This window comes from Venturia canescens, chromosome 3 (genome assembly GCF_019457755.1).
Source record: "Venturia canescens isolate UGA chromosome 3, ASM1945775v1, whole genome shotgun sequence".
NCBI lineage: Eukaryota > Metazoa > Arthropoda > Insecta > Hymenoptera > Ichneumonidae > Venturia > Venturia canescens.
The window spans coordinates 12,050,806-12,075,622 of NC_057423.1; the positions used below are offsets into that span (position 1 = coordinate 12,050,806).

General features: G+C 42.1%; 1 protein-coding gene across 1 annotated transcript in view; it reads right to left on the reverse strand.

Moving 5' to 3' along the window:
• Window positions 1-24,817, reverse strand: part of tio (tiptop) — a 164,344-nt gene that overhangs the window by 96,856 nt on the left and 42,671 nt on the right. Inside the window, exon 2 of the mRNA XM_043414166.1 lies at window positions 8,283-8,324. The gene's annotated coding sequence lies outside the window, so the exon portion shown is untranslated. The remainder of the gene's footprint in view (window positions 1-8,282; window positions 8,325-24,817) is intronic.

The window sequence follows — 24,817 nt, forward strand, 5'->3', positions numbered from 1 at the left end:
GCTACGTTCGAAGATCTTTCTTTCCTCGGATTTTGTCGTCCGTAATAAAACTTTTGTATTGCACCTCGAATCGCGCGATGGTACATCGGAAGCAATCGATTCTGATTTCTTTCAGAGTTTGTTAAACACGCCGTTGCGATCGCTCTAATTACTTCCTCCGTGTATCCGAATCTTCGGCTCGTTCGATTCAGCCTTGGAACGAAATGATCTCTTGCCTATATAAAAAGACAGTTTTCACGTAAAGAATCAATTGATTTATCGAAAAGTAGCGTTCTCTCAGTGCGAATATCATGGGAAATCTCTTTGGTTACCGAGTAATCTCATATCTAAGAGCGAGTGAAATAATAAAAAGTTAACAAGTTTTGTCACAGATCCGAGGGAAAATGGGAGACTGCATACGAGAAAGAGTCAGTATCGATCGGCAGTATCTGTTTGATATACTGCGTCCTTAATGCATATTTCAAGACGTACTCATACAGTTTTTATCATAATCATTATTATTATATTTATCCCTCCCCCCTTCCTCCCCCCCTCGCCCATCGTACATGCATGCAAGAGATACACGATGAAGGCTGTAAATTGTAAATAGTATGGAAAAGTGTGTGATAGTTGTGAAATACAGAGCAGCCATAAAATATCGAGGATCTTGCAGGTTAATCCGACCAACCGGAAATGATTGAGTATTAACGGCGTGCCGGTGAAGCAAAGAGAAGGTAAGAGAGGCTGCGCGCAAGAGAGCGTAGATCAAGCGAGCCAATCAGTGATTTATTGTCAAAAAATCAGGCTCGTCAGACACAAACACTCGCTTTCTCGACAACTATATAGATCTATGCACGCCGGAATGAACGAAAGATGCGAGAAAGAATACGAGGCAGAAGGAACTGGAGAAGAAGAAGAATGAGAGAGGAGTAGTAATGCTCGTTTGACGTTATCGAAAATTCTGAATCGACGGAAGACGCCCCTCGACGAGAGGCGAGAAAAGATGCTGCTTGTATGTCGAATGCGGTAAGAGAATAAGTGCATGTGCAACATTGCTAAGGGAACTCTCAAAGCCACGCCTAGACATCGCCTTTCGTCTCAATATCAGATCCAGACCGGACGGAAGAGACGAAAAATATGAATAATAAGCTTACACTCACACGCTCTACCTACGCGCATTTATTAATATATTGTATCGATTCTCGTATATATAAACCGCTTCATATACCAAACCAATCTCGCTGTGATCCTTATCCTTTTTAAGCTCGTTTTATTCATTTATTGTATTGATAAGTGACACGAAAAATCACCGAAGCCGGATAGCGTGAATTACTTCGCAATAAATCGAACTATCGCGCCAAATGACGGCCTCCGACATAAAAATTAATGAATCAACGTTTTTTTTCGCTTTCAAGACCGAGCGTAGCGAACTCAATCGCGAATGAAGCACATTGAAATTTTGAGATATTCGATTTCAATGAGATTCGTTCAAACTTTTCGTCGAACTTGTCTCACAAATATCAAAAAAGCTAATTTTCTCAGAGTTTTTTTATTTATTTGTTTTTTTCAATGAATCCTGAAGTGGAAAAAAGATTAGTTGTGTGACCCGAGGCTCCGAGCCACTTTCTTTACAGTTTCAAAATTCATAAAATTTACAATAACGATTCCGTCGATTTCTTATCCTTGATCGAATATTAAGCGCATTGTTCAACGAGCAAGTTGCCATGTTCCAGAAATTCCCAATATCGAGTTATCATTTCGCCTGAAATTTCGTTCGTCCGAGTACGAAAAGTCCCATGCATTGTTCCACATTGAGAATCAACAGAGAGTGAGAAACGGTACAAATCTAATCTCGGCGCACGCAGGCAATCCAAGGTGTCAGACTTCGAGACCAACTTCATGCAGGATTCCCTGTAATCCTATTATTAAGTCGACGAGAGAATCGATCCTTTGTTGATATGCATGCAGCGCGGTAAATAACGTTTCCACAAATAATCCAGAAGGAGGTTTCCAGTGATGAGATTAACACTTGGCTCTTATCTGCCTTCGCACTTTGCCTCAAGAGAGAAAGCTTCATCAATTTTCTTACGAAAAAAAAAAAAAAATTTCAAAGAAAAGCAGTCCACTGTAAATTTCACAGTTATCATTGGCAAAAAAGACCCCCAAATCGATCAATTTCAACTGAAACGATTAAAGACCTCTGGGCTATCCTAGCACAGAGACGCACAGACGACAAGAGCGTTTATTGTGACGAGACTGTGCAGACGCATTTGCATTACCAGGTTTATCTTAGAATGGATGGAATCCAGGAAAGTTGTCGACGAAATGTCAATTGTTGGACCGTATATGCAGCAACAACCCTACCTCGCCTGCCCAATGCAATATCTCTCAGAGATTTCATTTCACCTTTGTTATTGTCAGTCTTTGTTCTCGCGGTATTCTGCCGTGGCGACGATGATTGCCATGTCAGGTCCGTTGCCTCGATTACAACAATGATCCCTGAGACTCATCGTCGATTCTCGCGCTCTTCCCGACAACAGAGTACGCAATAACAATTTAAAAAAAAACGACAAAGAATGGAAAAAAAAAAATATCGATCCTCTGCGACTGTGATCGATATGAAGGAAGAGAAAGAGTCATTGAAGCAGGGGAACTTCATAATGTATACGTATATAATATGCACGTATATAAAAGATCGAGGAGAGCAGTCTCGATTCGATCACTCGAATAACGATTTATAGAGAAGCATCGTGACGAAGCATTCCCCCTTTATTCTGCATTATGTTGCGCCGGGAAATCACCTTCTCGCTCAATCGACACCTTGTTCTATGTCTCATCAACGTAAAAACATTCAAACGATTACAAAAAGAAAAGAGAAAAAAATCACGTCATCGCAGTGTACGTGAGAAATAGAACGGAGATCTTATTACCCAACGCACAATCCTATTCAGCGCTATAATTACTTCGGTAACTAAATTTATCAAGAAAAATCAGAGTTTCATTTTCCAATTTACACCGCGATGAAATTTTTTCGTTCGATTTTATTGCAAACGATGTTTTCATCTGTTTCCCAAATTTTTACGGTTGTCACAGCAGAACGTCGAATCTGTGAGTATACAAGCGAAATATCGGTAAAGAAAAATAAAATGCTGCCCAACCGTTTTTGAGTCAACGATTATAAATGGAGACTGAGGAACAATTCAATTTACACTTGGAATTGATGAAGAGAATATAGTTTTTGAAATAAAAGATCGACGCATCGATGGAGCATCTAAATCGATCACTTATTTCTCACGCAATAATCCGAGTTAGCAATGAAATTTTCGCAATCCCGTCACTTCTCATTGTTCCAACAGAGGAGATAATATAATAAATCGGACGATAGCAATAGCCTGGAAGGATGGTGTATAGATGTGTGAGGACCTTATCCGAGCGAGCGCCACGGAGATTTTATACGCGTCTACTCGTCATAACTTGTTACACTATCTTCTCCGGAGGTAAGGAAGATGAGAAAGAGACAGAGAGGAGGAGAGGAGAAGCTGGGAGAGAGATGAAGAGAGAAAAGAAGTCTCACTCCGCTCGATCTACGCGGTCCTACACTACTCGCCCACGCGAACTCCTGGTGCTCGTGCAGCGCCAAGAGTGTCTCTCGTCTTATCGCACCAAGCGAAACTTCGTAAATCGATGTGAGAATTCGATTTCACGGCCAGCTGGGCTCAGCTCGCTGAGCAAAGCGCTCAATATACACTTCCAATACTGCATATATGCTGCTGTTAAATCTATATACCCCTTGTAAATATGTTCCCTCGATCTCCCGATCCGAGATTGAGATCGTGCAAGAAGTGGGGTACTTGACTCCTCTATAGGTCGCAGTCCCCGGCCCATTCCTCGTTATATATAACGCCACATACGACCTTAATATTATTTGACGAACCAGATCGCGCTCATTCATTTCGCTTCGAAGATCGAATCCTGGGGATCCTGTCAGAGTTCTCTGGGCTGAAGTTAAGTTGTCAAGTCCCCTGAGTCGAGAGTCGCATACATTATTTTCTTTGAGTCTACTCTTTCAACGATCTTAAATCCTGCTGAATCTGGGAGAAATTTCACCGGTGAGAAGTTCGATTTCAGACAAAATTATTAAGGGCTAACAACAGTGCAAACGTTGGAATTTTAGGTGTTTTTTGTTTCTTTCATAAATAAAAATTGGTTGGATGGATTTATATGAAACCTTGTACAGAAGTTTTACATACTCAGAGGTAGTGGAAAATTTTTTTTTTAATTTCTTTAGTGGTATATTTTCGTACAATGGTGTGTTGAAAATGGCACGCTTTGAGTCGGCGTTGACGGCAAAACGGAAAGAGTTTTTTTATCCCAGTGACTTAATTCAAATTATATTTTGTAGGGAAAACGTATGTTTTCAGCATGACGAAGCCATTTTTTGATTACTTTTTTTTCTATAAACAATTTTCTACTGAGATATCCACAAAAATTGTGATTTTTTTCTTCAAATAGACGCCATTTCTTTTCTAAACAATATTTTGAAAATCCCCTACACGTCATGCGACAGCTAATAGCATATACTTTAAGAATCTTTTTGCTTTTTTGTTCTGAGGTATACGATTTTTGAGATTTGCTGTCAAAACGCCGATTCGAGGGGTGCCATATTCAACACACTATTGTACGAATAAAAACCGTGAAAAAAATTTTTCAAAAATTTTCTCCAGTACTTTTAAGTATGCAAAAGATGTGTACAAGATTTTATTTAAATCCATCCGCAACCGATTTTCATTTGTAAAATAAACAAAAAACACCTAAAATTCCAACGTTTAAACTGTTCATAGCCCTTAAGCACAAACATAATCAGGACACGTGTCACGTTGCACATTTTATTTCAGAAGCCTACAATCCATCAGTTCTCGACGAACTTCAATATGCTTGAAAATATAAAAATTTAACCATAAAAATCGATAAAAAAAGGACTCGATAATCTACACAGCAAAAAATGAAGATTTAAATTATTTAACATTATTCGAAAAATAATAATTTAAATTCATCCTCATCGGATGAGAGAAAGAAGGAAAAAGCTGCAAATTTTGTCTCAGTAATACAGAACCGTCAGGCTGTAAGAAAGTTTTTAAAAAATCAAACTTTTTCGTGCCATGGCAATCGGATTGGCGCAAGTGATAGTTCGACTTCCTCGAAAAGCTACCTGCACGTGCCGTAACTAAACGCCATAACTATACTAGTCACGCTCAGACGATGCGCGATGTTTCCTCCCGGTGCGCTCGTTCGTCTTGGGGAGCTATTGAATAAGCGACAATTTGTATGACGTTTGAAGGTATGGGTTCAAGCGCATTGTGCCGCGGAGGCCTGAGCACACCGAAGCAGGGATGCTGGCGCTCGAGAGATCCATCCCTCTCGTTTCTCCTCATACCCTTAACGCAAGAAAGATTTCCACAAGCACGCTCGAAGTCCCGTACTAATACCGAGCTGGGCAGAGGTCAAAATGCGGTGGGAGGAGGGCGCAAGAGAGAGAGAGAGAGAAAGAGTAAAAAGCAAAGGAAATATAAGCACTCGCGGAGGATCACGGATCGCGAGTCGTAACGTAGGGCTGAAGCAAAGGTCGCTCCGTGCAGTTGCTATTGCACTGTGTATGTACAGATTCCGTGTAACTCACGACTGCGAGTACCAACGACGTGCGGAAAGCAAGCAAGATCAAAAGGGCGGAAAGCATCGGATTCGTAATTTGGTCTTTTAAGGTCTCGAGTCCTTCTGTTTTCTAGCAACCGTGAACGCGTCTATGTGAATAGTGTAGCGACACACAGAAGTTTCCGAACGTTATTAAGAGTAGGAAGCGCCCCTGTGACAAATGGCGTGACTTCATTGTACTCGGAGAGACCCCCGGGCCGACACAGTCCTGCCGTAAATCTGCGAGAACCTCTCGCGCCCGCTGCCCACCGATGACCGACAGGAATCTCAGCGACTTGTCTTGGTGCACTCAAACTCTCGCTGAGAATCACGCCTGGACCGTTCGAGTGTGGAAGAAAAAAGCGGATAATAAAAAAAGCAGGAACGTTCAAGCGGGACGAAACTGCGAATAAAATCAACGCGAACGACACACCGAGCCGAAATACACACATATATTTACACATGTAGATACGAAACCCGAGAACGTGATGAGACCCAGAACTCTCGATTGTGTACCCGCATTTGTTCCGCATGATTTTGTTTTCCTCTTTAACAGCCCACAAAACAAAACGTGTTTCAGACACCAGGTATGGCAACTCAATCCACCCCCGTCCTTGTTTTTGCACAACGATAAATAATCGAGATAATCAATTCAATTTGAATGTTCGCATCAATTGCAAAAGGAGAGAATATAGGAAAACGATCCTCTGCAGAATGCCAATGAAGTGAAATTTTTGAACAGTATTTAATGGAGTCTTTATTTCATTCGCTGTTACCATTTTTTTACTTGCCTTCCCATTTCTAAGAAATTTTTCGATTCAAGTTGAGAAATCGTAGAATTTTGAAATTTCTCCAAGCGCGTGAAAAATATTGTTTCGATCTCACGACCGATCGACGTTTAGTTCGACGATAATAAAAAATTTCAATCGATTCTGAAAGTTTTCAAATAAAATGAATTTCGTAAATGGACGACCGCATGCAGTTTACGGTAATTATTATCGCAATTTTGAGTCGGAAGAAAACTGGTCGCTTTTTTTCGACTTTATTCTCATATTTGGGTTAAACACGCAGTTAAATGTCATCATCCGTCATGACTACGAAAGCAGCGACATATGCGTTATCATTAGGGGAAACGATGGTAATACTAAAGTCTATCATAAGAAATTTACGAGCGTTTTGGTCAACGGGAAGCATCGATTGGTTGAGCATTTCTTACTCATTAATTCTTCGTCATGTTTCCGAAAGAATCTGTCATCGTTCGATCAGCCCGAATAACCGATGATTGCAAATCTTCGAGTAACAAAAAGCAGTGAGACTAATAAAAGATCGACGGTTTTGAGCCCAAGGAAAAGTGTCATCGAGGAAGGAAAAGTAGCGCACAGTATTGACGTGAAAAAAAGAATAAAGTGAGATCGTGATATGGAGAAACGAAGAGAAATACGAACACACGCTCACAATACACAGCGAGGTCCGGGTACAGCGATCAACGGCGAGCGGTACGTCAATCTGGTTTGAGGCCCGAGCCATGGATCGAGGGGGCCCCCAAGATGGCCGCCTGGGATCGTATACGGGCCCCCGGTTCGCCTGCATCAGCGACATTTAGCATAAATCACTCCCGCTTCGCTCCGCTCCATTCCACTCCCGAGAACTCTCCTTTCGTCTTTCGCCCGTTTGGCTCGCTCTGAGCTCGCGCGCGAATCCCTCCACACTGCAGAACGCGATCGAGACTGACCCAACAAATATACCAGTGCACTTGATTTTTTTCGCCTCTTTGCTCGCCTTTCAACCAGCAATGCACTCTGTGACCATAGCTTACTCGTCTCTGTTTTCTTCTCTATCTATCCCTACCCTCGACTCTCTTTTCTCATTCCTCGCCTGCTCCTCTCACTCCATCTCCCTTTCCTTACGGCGACTCAAATGTCTGCAAAGCTGAAAGTCCACCTTTCATTGGTTACACCGATGATCCTTCGATGATAGACCAGTCAAACTTTATTGCATGCCATTCGTCTTTACAACCGTACTCCAAGCTTTTAATACTCTTCAACTTTTTGCACCAACATTTTTATCTCACTTTTATGCAAATTCATTCGGAGCAGCCGAAAAGTGGGGAAGATCCAGCACAAACTGGTCGATAGATTGTTTCGGATCGATAACGATTGAGCATAAATATCATACCGTTGCGTTTACCACTGAACCCTTCTCTTCAGAATTTCATCCAACAGCTCAAACTTTTCAGATTTCGGAAGAAATTTCTTATGGATTAAAATATTTCGAATATTCGCCAAACGTAAGAAGCGCTCTGGTACTTGAAACGAACACGAATATGGAGTCGTTGTTGCACTGAGAAAAAAAAAGTCATTGGAACAACGAAATGTGGTATTACCAATGAAATATACGATCAACACAAGGTTAAACACATGATTAAACGAATAAAACAGTTTAAATCAAACTGCAGATTCATTCTCTCCGAAAATATTGCAATTAAATGAAGAAAATTCTTCCGCAATAACATCAATTACTATAGAACCAACAATTTTTTTCTCAGCGTGTCGAGTCAGCTCTTGTCCTCGGTACCATGAGTGCAAAGCATGTTTAAGTTATTTAATAATACTTACGACACGTGGATTCGTAACGATGTTTTCTCGGTAGTCCTATTCCTGTAACACATCAATTTTTAAATATCATTTGTAAAGTTTGATAATTATATTGATGTTAATAAAGCTATAATTAAAATTTTATCGTTATTTCCAATTGTAAGGAAATGAGGTAAATATTACAAGTCTGTTCTCTAAATGCTTACATATGTTTAGAACGTATTCGCTGTACGTAGGATTAGTATTCAACTTGGAGGTCATTTAAAAAATGTATAAAAATAAATTTCGACAGTATTTTTGATTCCATGGCATTGTTTGGTCGTTAATTTATTCAAATGACAAAGATTGATAGTTGGTATCATTGAGAAATAAAATTTAACGGGATTTTGGATTCCGGTGTCATGGGAACAGCAAAAAAAGATGGAAAATACGTAAACGTATTCGAGGTTTGTCAAAGGAGAATAACAACATCGGGGGGGCTTTTCGTCTCTTCAGTTTCAGGTCCAGTATGGTGCTTCTCCAGAGAGGGGAGGGGAATTTACACACATATACACAGAGATGAGAGGAAGAAGTGTAGGGACGCTATAAGCGCACACGGTCGTCGTTTATGGTTCTCCGAGCGAGTTTCTTTTTTTCTTTCATTATTCCCTCCTTCTCTCCCTCGAAACGTCACCGTCGATATTTATGGCGAGCCTCAGGAACCGAGGGGTTCGACGCGTTTCACAGAGACTCACAAGCTGCTGTGTTGCTGTGACTCCGTTCTCGGTGTGGACCGCGAATGTAACTCTGTCAGCGTCATGCTCGTTCCTCGAACGGGAACTGAGAAGCTGAGAGAGAAGAGTCGCTCAAAAAAATGTTGCAACGAGAGATGTCAAGAGGATTGCTCCTTGGCCAGCCGCTCTCAGGCAGACGATGAAGAAAGCGTGGAAAATGCTGATGGACGAATGACACTTCGCGTTATATCCCGCGCAAAATTCATACGCCAAAATTTATTTTATTTCAGAGCGAGACGATCCGAGTGATGCGAGTTACGTGCAGCCTGTTATTAAAACTAAATTTATATCCACTTCTTGAGAAAGTCATCAAGTTCTAAAACTGTTTGAAGTTGGCTGTAACACAATTTCATCACGTATCCCAGAGTTTGTCTGACTAAACCCAGCTCGACGAGTAATCCGAATAATTCGATCCTTCATTTATGCGAGAAATATTTTCATCCCCCCTCATCACCTACGAACGAATATCGTTAAAACCTCGACTTTCGAGTCATCATTGAGGAACAGCTGATCGCAATATCGACAACATATAAAAAATCTGAAAGCCAGTGAATTTTTAACTCGGAAAATATGACGATACCATTAGATTTTTATTCCCAAAATAACTCGATCTCACGGGAATGATTTTCTCATTGAAAATCCCAAAAATAGAAAATCGGATAATCTTTGGCATCGACTGTACCTCGGGGACGTGGTTTAATTGCGAAAAATGAGGAGCGATCGTTAAGAGATTGCTGGAAGAAGTGTCGCCTCTCGCACGAAGCAGGAACACATCGGGCTATGACGACAGAAAGACCCAGTAAGAAGAAGAGGCGAAAACGAGAAAGGAAAACGAAGCAAAAGAGCAAGAAGACTCAACAGTGAGCCAATGCATGTATGTAAACCGCCCACGCGATACGTCGACCTCACTACCGGTTCCTATGCAGCTGCGTTCACACCAATGATCTCGAGGCGGCGCGTTATATCTGATACGCAATTACACCGGTGGTTAGCAACGTCACGAGACACCTGGCCCTTGAGGAGCATCGCTCAGTAACGGAAGAACGTACCGCAGCAATATCAAAACTATCTCAGAAGTAACGTGACGTCAAAACGTGCGAGCAGTGTCCACCTTGCTGCACGGTGAAGGACGCTACACGCTGCGATACTTTGTGCCCTTCGTTCTTCGGTTCTGCGGTGTTTACTGTACGACTCGAATGTGCAAACGTTGCCCGCATTTTGTTACACAAAAGATTATCGATCGACGCTTTATTCCGAACCACGCACAAGAGCTGCTGCTACTGCTGTTGCATTTAATTTTTAACTCCCAAATTGGCAAGCTGATACCTTCGGCTGTCCGAATCGAAGGACTCAAAACGATCGGCGATCGAAACGTATTCATTAATTACTTCGACGTCCCTCGAGACAAAAGACACGAATGATCAGCCTGCGCCCGCCAATTATTTCATGTTAATTTTTTTTAACAAGCTATACGTCGAAATGTAATCTTATCTTCGGGTACATGAATTTCATGAAGTTGATTAAACTAATTGGATTCGTGCGGAGCTGACGGGATTAGCTGATAAATATTTTCTCCCACAACCGGTTCATTTCTTGACGAAATAATGCACTGTCGAAATATTTGACGTCACGATTCTACGAGCTTTCAAAAGCACGCAACGTTTTTTTGATGAAATCGATGGAAAACTTTGTGGTTTTTTTCGAAACCGGGTCATCGGACTCGGGAATATATTCTCATGTCCAAGAATATATTGCGGTTGGAAAGTCGAGATGAAAACTTAAAACAACGACCTTGCACCACCAGCATTCCCACTGGCACGAAGGGACCGCGGAGAAAGAAACGAAAAAAATCATTCGAGAATTTAATTTAATTGTCTATAAAAAAGAGAAGTCGCGTGGCGAAGTAACACCGCGACAAGGAAGCGAAGGGTTCGGAACGCTCGTAAAAAACCACCCAACGAGAGTTCGTCCGCTCGTTCTCGATTCTCTTTCGGTCTATATATCCCGCAACAGTTATGCTCCGCTTGGCCGCGACTGGCGTGGCACCTCACGGTGAAAATACCTTTCGAACCCGTAACCTGAAAATTCATAATCAATGAGGAACAAGTGCTACCGTCGCCTGCGAGAATGGCCCGTTCCCCCCTGAAGTTTAATTGCTTCATTAGAAGCACCATATTTCAGCTATTAGTCCAAGAATTCGCTAAGAAGGTATGAATGGAATTAATCAAATCGGAAAAGAAAATTATGAGAAAAAAATGAAAAACCCGGCACGTGATGAATCCCGTCATTTTTCAGGTACGTTTGTTTTTCAAATTCATCGAATTCCCTCGAATTCAACATGAAAAAATTAGCAGATTAATTCTCAATTGTTCGCGAAAATGAAAATTCATGAATCGAGTAAATTTGAAGAAAAATTCAACAATCGTCCAATGATCGAATTAATATTTTAGTCTCGAACTCTCGTAGTCCAATCATCTGGAATAGTACAATTTTGAAATGAGCCAGTTACCACATGCTTTCGGCAGGTTTTTACTTCGTGGAAGCTTCTGATGGAAAAACATTTGAGCAAACTATTCGACCGAGCAAGATTTCCAACGATCGATTGCAGTTTAAACGAGTGAAGATTTTGAGACGAAAGAAAACTCTTGCTCTCTCTCTCTCTCTCTCTCTCTCTCTCTCTCTCTCTCTCTCTCTCTCTCTCTCTCTCTCTCTCTCTCTCTCTCTCTCTCTCTCTCTCTCTCTCTCTCTCTCTCTCTCTCTCTCTCACCAAGCATAATCCAATAAAAATAATGCATTTATTAATGAATGTGAGAGTAAAATATGGACGTCAGACTTAATTGGATTACGATCGAAATTTCAAATCTTCAATCGTACAAAAGTACATGTTACTATTTTCGTGATTCTTTATCGAATGTAGGTGATTACTGGAGTGAAGAAAATTGAAGATTTTCTGCTGAATTATCGTGATTGAATTTTATCGACGGTTTTTAGGTCACAAAAATATTTCAAAAAGTATAATAAGTGATTGTAAATGATACGGGTGAGAGGTGAAGAAGCGAGATTCGCGATAGTTTAATACATTTGGTATGGATCGAGAGCGTGAGCCAAGGCTGCACTCCGAGGAGGTCCAAGACCGAGAGAGATTTATCGTTGCCCTCTCATAATAGGGCACGATAGTCTGGCGATGTTGTTTCGTTGCTCGTCGTTTGGTGGCGGCGTCGTCACGTCGTGGGAGGGTTGCATACTTCGAGGGTTAATATTTTGCAAGAAATTTTATTTCGCATCGTAACACACTCGACGACAAAACCGAGAATGGGGAAAGGGTACTTGAAAGCTTTCGACGTTGAGCGAGAAAATTCTCACGTTTTTTCGTCAGAAACAGACGAGAAGATTTTCGGTGGTGATTAAATATATGGATCACGCAAAATCGTGACAAAACGAAATTGGTTTGACCCAGCAACGATCGAGGGGAATAAAATAAAATGAGAATGAGCATATCGCCCGGATACCTCGAGTTACGGAGAAAGTGTCGTAAAGCTTTGGCCACGGAAAACGGTGCGGCGTATTACACGCAGTGGGGAAAATGTCATAAATGATTTTACGACGCGAATAAACCGTGTCGAAAGTGAGAGCCCATTATTCGCGTTTTGTTCTGTGACCTCAGACTTTTTATTCGCGTCCATCCTCCGCATTTACCACCATTAAAAATACTTTTTTTTACCTCATGAACAAAACAATATAGTTTACTGCCTTGTAAAGACTTGTCAACGCCATGAATAACTGTCAGAGATCACCAAATGTAACTCAACTTGTATCTATCGTTGTTCTTACTCAGGCCAAAGAATACATACGCTGTATAAAGTCGAACGAATTATTTCATAATTGGGTCAAGGCGAACGACGTCGAATGACCTACAAAAAGCGATTCGTACTTATTTCACTTGTCATAATTGTACAATCATTTCTCGTGTTCGTTGATGCCTGTTGGCTTTTATGTTATTGGAGATAAAAAGCAGGTATTATTATTCAATGTAACGATGAAATATTCGTCATTCGTTGTACCAGAATTGTTAAAAAATTTCCAAAATTTTCCAATCACTTTAATAATTATAAATAATGTAATAATCGAAATTATGGTGGAATGAAAATCGAACTATTGGGATTGACTTATCGTTGGTACACTACTTTGTCAAAAAAGACGCGACTTTGTCGTAAGGAAACGGAGGAGAATCACCTCCACTCGAAGCTTCATCACGAGTGAGTGCTTAGCAATATTTTAAGAGGAATGAAGGAGAAAGGAAAAAAGAAGCTGAGCAATTGGTGTTGCGTGCACTTTGGTAAGGAGCAACTGATCAGACGAGTCTCATAAAGTTGCGGATGCGGAGAGTCGGTGCGTCGGCGTGGAGGGCATCCGTGGAGTTTTTGATCTCCTCGAGTTTTGCTGGTTATATGATATCATAAAGGGAATAACGTGAGAGCAAAAGAGAGCTGGGAGAGCGTTGCCTCGTGAAACGAAAGGACGAACGGACCGATCAGGTTTGGGCAGCTGTCTGCAACCACGTCACTCAGGTTCACCGTCGGGTTTCGCGAGAGAGGAATGAATGCCTTTCATTATGAGTCTTATCTCGAGCCCGATCTCTCCAACCCTTTTATTTTTCCCTCTATTTTTCTCTCGGGCGATCTCTCCCACTCTGCACCTTAATTCTTCCTCTTTTTCTTCGTCTTCACCCCTCTCCTCTTCTTCTTCTCGATCTTTACCGAGTCTGTCTTTCTTAGTAAGGCAACCCCTCACTTCTGGAAATCTCTTTCCCTTTCGTCTCCTGTCCGCAGTGCCTCATCATCGTCATCATCATTACCCTCCTCGTCTCTGATCCCTTTGCGCCTCACGATATCTTACTTCCTCTACGAAATAGCCTGCAGTTCCTCCATTTTTCCATTTCCCATTCACCAGACTCGACGTTCCATAAAAATAAGAACAAAGAAAACCTCCCATAAAAGCAGCATGCTCCCAAATTTAGTCGCCTGGCACATTGAGCGGCCAATATGACCATGAGAACCGCCACCTGAAGCGATACACTTTATTGCGAACATGCAGTAGCCCCATGGACCAACAGAACTTTAAGACGCCGAGCAGTATTTCAACGAGTCTTAGGCTTTTGGCAGTTAAGCCGTAACACCAGCACGAGAATGAGCCGACCGCGGTACATGGATGAAGCGACCATCGATAGCGGCAATTTAAACATCGGGGGGCGGAACGCAAACCCAAACTCCGATAATCCTGCAGCACGTGTACTATACTATACTGTTATACGCCAGTGGAGCTCGCGAAGACGGTAACAAATTTCCATCTCCGTGTCGTCCGTTCCACTCAAACGCGATATATTTCAGGTATTAAGTAAAACTTTGTTGACATCGTACAAAATGTATCTTCATATTTGGGCAGCTTTGTCCCATTTCAGTGGCCTACCAACAGTTCAACTGATTCTGAACTCTGGATAAAAAGTCAATGTGCTAGCGTTAACATCCTTGAGCCATAGCAAGAAGAGAATCAGACAAAAGAACCCTCACTATTGACGACTACAGAAAATAACTTGACAGGCCAGCATTCTCCGCGGTCACAGCTCATCAAAGCAATCGACTGCTCTCGCCGTAATTAGGAAATCTCTGTCCCACACTCCAACCACCACTCCGTAATTCTTAACTGGAAAAACTCACCTCCAAATTGGGGGTGATAGCCTCGCGCGAAGCAACCTCTGGCAGCTTGTTAATGTTGGTTAATGGCAAAACGATGAGCATGTCTGCAAAGTGACATCTCTAGCGACACTCCGAAATATATTGTATGCACCTATGGGTGGGATAAAAGCGGCGACGGGGTTGGCGACCTCGATCGAATCGAGTGAATCTACCACGCTCGATCCAAGAGAGAGATTACGCTTGTACCGGTACGTGTTAACGCCGCGTATCCTATACACCGCGCTGCCCCCTTCTCTTCGTCAATTCTGTATACACCGGCTCCGAGTGCGTAATATATACCACGTTTGTGCGTCTCTCTATATGTATATTCGATGCGGAGGTAAATATATGTATGCATTCGAGGTATAATGCGGTCTGTATACATATGAACGGATTTATGTGAAAAGGACCCCATCGTGTGCGATGTACGCGAATGCATTCCTCGAGTTGTCCGAAGGAGAAAATGAGAGAATGAAGGAAGAGGAGGGAGACAAGTGATCTGTGAAAGAGGAGTTTTCGCTCACTGTATCACTGATTATAATCAATTTCACATTAACTCGCCGATAAATAAATATAAATTTTCATTTGTTTTTTTTCCCGTCATTTCGCAGTGTCAGTATATCGGAATAAAGAAAGTTCCTTATCGCGTTTGAGATAATATAGCGTGACGGAAACGAAATATATTATTATGCGTACTCTATGTTAAATAAGTACGCAGATGTTTCAACATTTTCTATCTTACTGCATTTGATTATCAACGTTTCAGGCTCTAATCTCATCCGAAACCATAAACGCTCCATTCTCGTGTGCGTTATTTCAAAGTTAATTGAATTTCTCGAATCATTATCGTGTTTTTTCATTGTTGATGGTTATTGCGACAGTTTCTTCGCGACAATCGACCACGATGTTCCATTATTCAGATTCAAATAAACGATTCCTATTGGAAACTCACGACGAAGCATTCGCACTTGAAGCTCGTGCATGCGCGAGTCTTGCCAGTCGAATCTGACGAGTATCAACATCGAGTTAAGCACCAAGAACTGAACTAATAGTTTCGGCGAAAAATAGGTTGCAACACGATCGGAGAATCGGATCTCCCCTACTTCGAAGACGATCCTCGAATGAAATCTTCTCTCGGTTTCTACATCGACATTGAGAGACAAATGAGCATACATAATATTAACATTAGAGCCGCCGTCATTATTGGGAAAATAAATCTCACTCGTACAAGAAGATCAATAAATAAGAGAACGGTATAATTTTGTTGTTTGTTCGCGAGCATGAAGCGAGTCAGTGAATTTTTTTTATGCCGGGCAAAAAGTACCGGTTAAAAGTTGAAATACTTAATCAGCGTGGACGTTTATATTTCGCAGGCGATACAGCTTAATCTGTATCGTTCTCTCATATATGATTGTGCGTGTGTACAGATGTGTCGGGAATTGCATACTATACGTAATGACGCTCGTACTCTACAATATACAGCAACTGGGCGTACCTGTGTATAGCTCCCAGCAGCATTGTACCAGCATGATACGCGAGGCGAGAGTTCGCTTACTGGATATAATGGCAGCCTATCGGTTGTTCCCGACAAAATTGATAGCGCAACCGACGAAAGGGTAATTCGTGATGTTACCATGGCTATATCAGCTCTCGGGTGTAACAGAAATACACAGCCCTATTATCCAGCTCCCTTAGCCCAGATTGCATCCTGCCTCAAATCGCGGTGATAACGAAAGACAAATTTTATGCTACTTGGATGTTTTTCTTCGGGCTTAAAAAGTACGAATTTTCAGATATTTACTCAGGAAGCATTTGTAGTACGTGAGCAAATGGAATATCGATGGGAATAATGTGCTTTCGTTGACAAAGTAGGGAGCACGTTCGAAGCGTACAACCATGACAATGAACGGTATTCGAAGGACCGAAAATGATGGTGAATTTGACCTGTTTCCTGTGGAATAATGCTACGGATGGGGAACATTCGAAAATGTCTATGTTCCCGGATTGAACGTGCGAGTACAAATGGGAATTATCTTTGTGCAGATTATACCGGAGATGTTCATGAGGCTCTTCTTTTTATTTTCGTTAATTCTACGGAATTTTCAAGAGCAGCGAAAAATACTAAAGATTCGATCTACTTGCTGGTCCCCCATCAAAATGTTCCTACTTTGATTCGATGATTCTGAAAGCCTTAACGAAACAGTATTTACGAGCGACATCGCGATCGAGCTCAATCATAATTCGCTATCGAATGATCTAGTTGCATTATATTCGTGACAGAGAATACATATCTGGGTCGTGGTAGTATGCAATACGACAGCACACTCCAAGACATTGGGAGCAATTGCTTTTGATCCATCCGTCAAGCTGAACATTGAGGGAATTACGGCCAATTCACCGCTAGGCCATTCGATTCACATCGAACGCACGTAGGACCTGGAACTACACTGCTAACTATACCTCAGCATGGTAAATAGTGTAAACGTATACTTGTTACTGTTTCAAACCTCGTTTATATACGTGTCCGATGCGTCTGTCGCTAAATAATTGACGCGTCGATGTTCAACGTCCAACGTGCTTAGATGCAGCGCGAGATCGTTATAAATATAAGCTGCCAACAGCTTCGGTCGTACGTCATTCAATGTGGATTCATGGGCTCATTAATGCTCCTCAGTAACTTTTACTGATTCGTTGAAAGCATAAGAATCCTTTAAAAAACTTGATTGAACTCCGAGCAGAATCTAATTTTTTTAGCGGTTCCAATGTTCGAGCACTTCTAACTGGAGAACTAGTGTCAAAAATCCTGAGTTTTTTGTAAAGCTCCAAAAAAGTAGGGTTCGAATATTTTTTAGGGTGAAAAATTGAAACGAATCGAACGAGCACTCGGTGCAACTGGAATCGTTGATAGGCAAATTGCCTCGCAAATTGCTGCAGTCGTATTGGTGAAGTGTCGGAATGCTAGAACAATGTCCGATTTTCAAACTGTTCTATTTTGAGAATATTTTCACCCAAGAATATCCTGAAGAACGAAATTTTTTCGTTTCTCAATTTCTGTAAAAATACATCAAGAAAGTACTTTACTACGAACATTTTTTTGACGACAAACAGAAAATTCGAAATTTTTTTATTTGTGAGAAAAAATGATTAGTGGCCGAAGGGCGAGGGAAGTTTTAACTGAAAACAACATCTGGGCTGCTTACTCATTAATTCTCATTGCTCGAGTCCATAGCAACAAATTGATAGCACTGTAATTTACCTCTTGTACATTATAAAAGCGCAAGAGAGAGGGAGAGCGAGTGAGAGAGAAGCGAGTCTATGAGTTGAATGGCTCGAGTGTGTAAACGAGTATCGAGATATCGCATGGACGAGTGATCCTTCATCCTCCGGGAAACTCGAGATCGTCTCGAATCCTTGTTCTCTTTCCCTCGTTTTCTCCCTCGCCCCTCTCTCTCTCTCTCTCTCTCAACCCCTTTCTCAGGTTAGCTGTATCCCGCGGGATTCCGCGCGATCACATAGGTCGTGCCTGTGCTCTCTGTTATGTGTGCTTGCGACGCCTCTCCGCGATGCTTTAACGTCTGCCTGCTGGCGCCTCGTGACTCTCGTCCTCCATTGGCAAGGTTTTCCATATCGATGCTGTAAATATTTCTCTGGAGAGCTTTAGTCTCTATTCCTCCTCTCTATACCCGAGGGATTTTAAAAGCCGGATAACACAACTCTTCCCACTCCGCTGTATGTACGTCCTATGCAATATACATGTACGTAGTTTTGCTGTTGTATAACGCTAAGGTGTAACAAGTATCGAATGCTTACACTTTACCCTCGTACCTGCATTATACTGTACGGTTTGTAGTATCCTCGCTACCGAGGATTTGAAGAATAGCTAATATAAAACGGGAAGATTTTCCACGTACCGTGAAGAAAATCACAAAATGTCGAAGCACTTGTTTTGAATTTCGATTGATGTTCGAACGATAAAGGTTCAAATCGAAGTCGTAACAGGCCAGAAGGAAAAAATGTTATTTCGAAAAGGCGACGATCGCACCGAGCACCCCATCAAAGCGGTTATCAAGTTCCTTTGTGGCTCAATGATCGAAAAAAATAAATAAATTAGTTTGATGTCTAGTTTTTGCACCACCCGGACCACCGTATCGAAGCTGTACAGTTTACAAAATACTGAACGATTAAGCACGTGGACGTTATACACTTTTTCTCCCTGCAGGGACCAACGTGTCCAAAAACTTAATGAGTACAAAGAGGAACAGAGAATTCGTGGTTTAGTACAAAGATTGAGTGTAAGGTTTCCCATAGAGACGATGGTAGACGAATGGTGTTGGTACATTATTCGGCCTCTTAGTGGTGGTTGATAGAGAAAAAAGTCAGTTGAGCCAAGAGTCTCGAGAGTAAGATAGATGAGAAGGTGGAGGCGAAAGAGGGAGAGAGAGGGAAGGAGAAAGCAACGCCGAGTGACGGCCGTGTGGCACGCATCTTGAGGAACTGCCCCTTCCGTTTATCGTCGGCTGTCGCGTTTTATCCGGCAGTTATTTCATGCCTAATAGGATGTAATATTATACAAAGAGTCACGTCCACTTGAATTCGCGGGCTTTAACGGTGACTGAGCACGATATCGCGAGCCAGACCGATCAGCTACGAAACCACCCCGGTATACAACGCGCACTTTCCTCCTTCTACCTCCATTGGCTCTCCTCACTTCGCGAGGCTGTTATAACGCTCGTGGGTATCGAAACTAGAAGGAGAGAAAGAGAGAGTAGCGTCAAGGATTCTCCGTAAACGCTAATGTAACGACGAACGAAGTTAATCTTTTCAGGGGAACGATTTCATTATATGTTCTGTTATCAAAATTTACCAAAACCCCGAAATAATTCATTTTTGGATGCCACCGGCAAGGGCGGAGGAGAATTGAACAACGCAATTTTTGAATATTTTTACAAATATCAATAATAACAATGATTGCTGTCAATCAACCCCTTTCCACGGGTTCAAGTAATCATTATTCGCCCAACGAAAGTGTTTCCAAACAGTCTCATGGTAATAAATATCTTCTTCCCTCATACTGTTAGTCTCGGATACGCTGCAGCCTCAGCTCTTTGTGTTGATCTACGGAATCAGTTGTACGGAAGGCGATACCCTAAGGCAAACTTGTGTTCCCGCTTGTGTACAGGAGTATAAGTACAGATACCAGATACTCAAACATCCGATTAGTAGGTTGGGAGTGTACCTGATGCCACGTGCGGTATGGAACACCCAGTCGTTCTTGCGTGGAATCTTTGTCCTCCTCGATAAGATACCCAGCGGAAGGGAGAAACGTAATTCGTGTAGGTTATCACGACAAACACCGTATGCCAATGTATAGACAGTTCGAAAAGATTGGAAACTGGAAACCGTTTCAATTCCGTTGCTTCGTTTCAATGTGTGGAGTCGATTCGATTATGGAGTTTTTCCATTCCAAGAATTTTTAGGCACGCATAGAAATCAAGATATCTTGACAGATGGAATAAATGGAAAATCTTGTTTTTACTGCTTTGAAATAGCTCAAGAAATTAGAGCGTATGGAAGTATCATTTCAATTACCAAAAAATTGCTTTTCTACGTAACAGGGACTTGACATCGAGCTAAACATTTTGAGTATTTTTCAAATAACCAGAATACCACGCTCGTGTAATTTCATTTTATTGGAACCTTTGAAATGTCACGAAAAAAAAAAAAAAAAAAAAAAAAAAAAACACGACACTTTAAACGTTTTTCTCCAGTCCCAAAGCTTTTTCCTTGGCTAGAAGAAGGAGGGTGGCTTCATCAATTGTACGATGATTATAGCGTACGAATTCGCAAGGTGTTATGTGATACAGCGATACATGTATCAGACAATGAAATCCCTTTTGTCAAGGTAGAATCGTAGCTAGCTGTAATACGAGACGAGTGATCGAGAAGAGGGAAGAAAGAGACTCTCGGTGATAGAGGACATGGAAGAAGCAGGAGGGAGCAAAGTGTGCGAAAAAGAGAATACATATAGAGAATTTTTAATATAGATATACGAGGGGGAAATAAGGGGTGGGTGTGGGTCGATGGTTTTCTACCCTGTGCCGAGACGAGGATCGTTCCGAAGGAAAATTTCGACTATAAATAGCAGTGTATTTCTAAACGAGGTACAGAGGAGAGCGCATTGGAACTAAATTATGAATTTCATCAGCAGCAGTCTGCCGTTTCATTCCGCAGCCTGCTCATTCCTTCCCCCTTGCTTCTTTCCTCTCATTCACCTTTTTCTCGCTTTTCCTCGTCTTGTTTCCTCTCGCTCTCTCTGCTTCAGCCTGTACTCAACGCCGTTCGCGTACCGCCTAGGACTGGGCTTGCATGAGCTTTTCCCTTCCTACCTCTTTGCCCCTCCGTCCCGTGCGGGGGACTACCGGAAACTATACCCTTTCATTCTTCTTCTCCTCCTTTTTTCCCACCTCTTCTTTTCCAACTCCCCCCCCCCCCGCCCTACCGTTGCTGCACCTTCTTGTTTTTTCCCTCATTCTCTGCCTCCTGACTTCCCGCTTGCCAGCAACCACGCGCCGCTAAACCTCACCGCTGCGTTCTTCGACCCCCCGGCTGAGAGGGGGGCGCGGGAGAGATGAAAAGTTCTGGCGAAGACATAAAAATGCGGCGCTGCATTTCCCTTTTAAAATAACGTCTTTTGCTCCCTTTTCAGTTTATTATTATCAAGTTGTGCAAGATATTCCTTCTCCCGGCTCCTTCGAACTTCTCTTCGACCACCCCCTCGCCGCCTCGCTCTTTCGCTCCCCGCAAACAGACAAGAGAGCAACCAGAAAGTACAGACTGCAGGCAGACGTTAGCAGAGCGAGAGAACGACAACCGTCTCCTTCACTTCTTTATCTCATTCATTCTTTCCGTTGTTCCAGCTCGTTTCGTCCGCTGTACACCTTCCCCCTTGGCCCTCCGCCGCCCCCTCCAACCCAAACAGCCTCCGCATCTTTTCTCCACTGTTCAAACGTCCCGCAGGATTCAAAACGTGCTACCAGGTATAAAAAGTACTTCCTCGCTGCGGGCGAACCCCGAGTCATCTCATCTAGTCTCGCATAACCTCCCTCTATTCTGCCACTAAACTATCTTTCAACTTAACCCTGCAAATTCTGTTGCGCTAACGCTCTCCCCTTCCCGTAACTTCACGTTTACAAAGTTCCCTGCTACGTTATCAGAATTAACGCTCCCGAGTCTTTGCTTGACCGCCAAATCATCCGATCATTATGTGCCCAGTCTTTTGTTAACACCCCCCACACTTTCCTCAACAACTGACTTTTTGTTGAACTCGTGAAACTTTAGATACACGTGACCCAGGAAATAATGAGCTCGCGAGTCGTGGGCTCATTTATGCGACTTCTTCAAAACGCCACGATTACGACACATTTTTTTATGGGAATTCGTTTACCCGACAAATATAAACGATCAAGTTTAAGGAACCTCGGTACATGTTAATAAATGTTAAGAAATTTCGAAAATTTGGTGATAACGTTCTTCAACATAAAGTACAAAAGCACTATTTTTTTCAAAATTTTCTTCTACGTAGTTATAGTTAAAAGCAGAGTTCTTTTACTCAGAATGTATACTTATAAATGTTGAAACGCTATACACGTGATCTTCCGGGTTTAATCACTCGATAGCTGTGTAGAAGAAAAATCTTAAAAAAATATGTATCGTTGAGTTTGATATTAAAGAATGTCATCACTAAATTTTATAGAATTCTGAACCATTTGAAATTTTTCGTTCTCAACATGGCTTAGCCTGACAGCATTGTATCGACCGTATCGAAACTCCTTAACATTGGTACTTTCCATTGTCGAAAAACCAAAATGACGAAACATCTTCGATTGAAGCAAAGGTTTATTGATAATTGTACTCATAAAACCTAGCGCCTGATGGTTTTTCATGTTTTTCAAACCGCAAGACCGTGTTACATCGTACGGACACGAAAGATTTATTGTGCAGACCTGAATCATGGTATGAACTTTTGAATAAATTTAATAACTTGCACCGGAGCATCCGAACATATTCTGCATAGTAAAAATTAAGGTCGTGGTAACTTACGAATATATCTCATGCTGTTGTACCAGTTGATTTTTCAAAGTGTAGATAAGGCACGCCATAAATTAATCAACTATCAGAGTCTTCTCGCCGTCTCCTCAATATCACGAGCACAATTCTCTAAAAGCTCACCCCTCCTCAAAGTTTAAGAGACTATTTCGGAGCGCCGATATTAAAACCAGGACGACGGAGCTCGAACGAACCGAATGTCAGAGATCTTGAGAAAATTACTAAGCAATAACATAACTCTTAACTGACGTAGCCATAATATTCATTCATATACACGAGAGTGCATATACATCTTGGGAGCACGCTAGTAAAGAATCGGTCCCATGTTCGTTCGGACTCAGTTGGACGGAGGTACAGGTACGGTATCACAAACGTCCCAGTAGGTCGTCTCTTCTTAGCTCGATAGTGTAACACACACACACACACACACACGTACACAAACGCGGATATAAATATATGTATATATGCATAATTATCTTGAGGAGGACATCGATTCTCGGTGGGGTTTGAAGTAGTGGAATTACCAGTACTAACAACGTCCCAAAAACGGGATTGGTATCGCGGTATGCTATATAAACGTGCATGGATTCACGAATGTGTCTCTATGTGTTTTCATAATGTATGTGCGTATAAGTATATGGATTTGTTTGTAGCAATATATACTGTGGAGTAGAGGTACCCACGTTTTTCGGGCAGGCGAAGACATCGTATCCGGCTTTCCAATAAATAACGAGATAATCTCCGGAGAAATCAAGCGAAGTTATATGCCCCGCGCGCCATAAAGGTTTGACCCAAGATCTGTGGGTCGCCTGTGTTCGCAGGTACCCGCAGGTGAGGCTGCTCCTTTCTCGATCCTCTTCATTCTCGTCTTCGTCGTCGATGCTCTTGCTGCTGTTGCTGCTGCTGTTGCTGCTGGTTACGTCGCTCGCAGTCGCGCATTCGAAAGACACGTCTCGATGGTGGAATGATTTACCGATGATTATCGAGCATTCCTGATTTCCGTCGAGAGCGTCACCGATTTTATACACACACACACACACACACACACATGCAGATCACCCCCCCGGTAGCAACAGCAAAAGCAGGATCATCGATAGAAAAGTAAAAAGAGGAAAGAGAGACACACACCCATCGACTGCGTGCATGTATACGGATATGGATATAGGCGAAAGGATTTCGATGAATCGCCATTCACGTCCGTGGACACCCGACGGCGATTCACGACCCAAAGACTCGTGATCTATAGCTCGTAAATATGTCTTACGTCCCTCTTTTCTGTCTCCGCTCCATCTCTCTTTCTCTCTCTCTCTCTCTCCCTCCCTCTTTCTTCTTTTCCTCTCTTCGCTCGATTTCACACGATTCGGCATTTTCATGCGTGGACCATACATCTGTTACAATAAATTTGCAAAAGAATTGTTTGAATAATGGTCCTTGACTCCCAGCACGTAGGGAAAGAAAGTGAAGTTTCCTGAGAGCTGCTCGATCGAAGAAAAAATAGGACGGTAATCGAAAGTGCTTAAAAATTATTTTACGTTCGAATACTTCGAAACATTTCAATTTTTTATCGTCCTGTTTTCGAGTACTAGCGAGCTACAGTGGAAAATTGAAAAGTCCTTTTCAGTGTCATCTTGCTCAGAGAAATATTTTTTTATCTCGACAAAATTCAAAATAAAGTGAAGTACCAATAATGATGTAAGTACAACGAATTTAGGAATCGCTCGAAGCGAGCGAAATATATTTGTCGCAGTATAATCGATGCGGATCATTTGTCCATGGAGATTGATTGGGGCAAGATATTTCAGTAAAGGGATCCGTGTCCTGTGGCTCGTGACAGAATTCTAGCGATTCTGGTCCCGATGATGCATATAACGAAAAGTGTGTAGGAGGGTTGGTGTACAAGGGATCGAAGCAGAAGCAGCACAACGCGTTGCGTTAAAAGTGACAA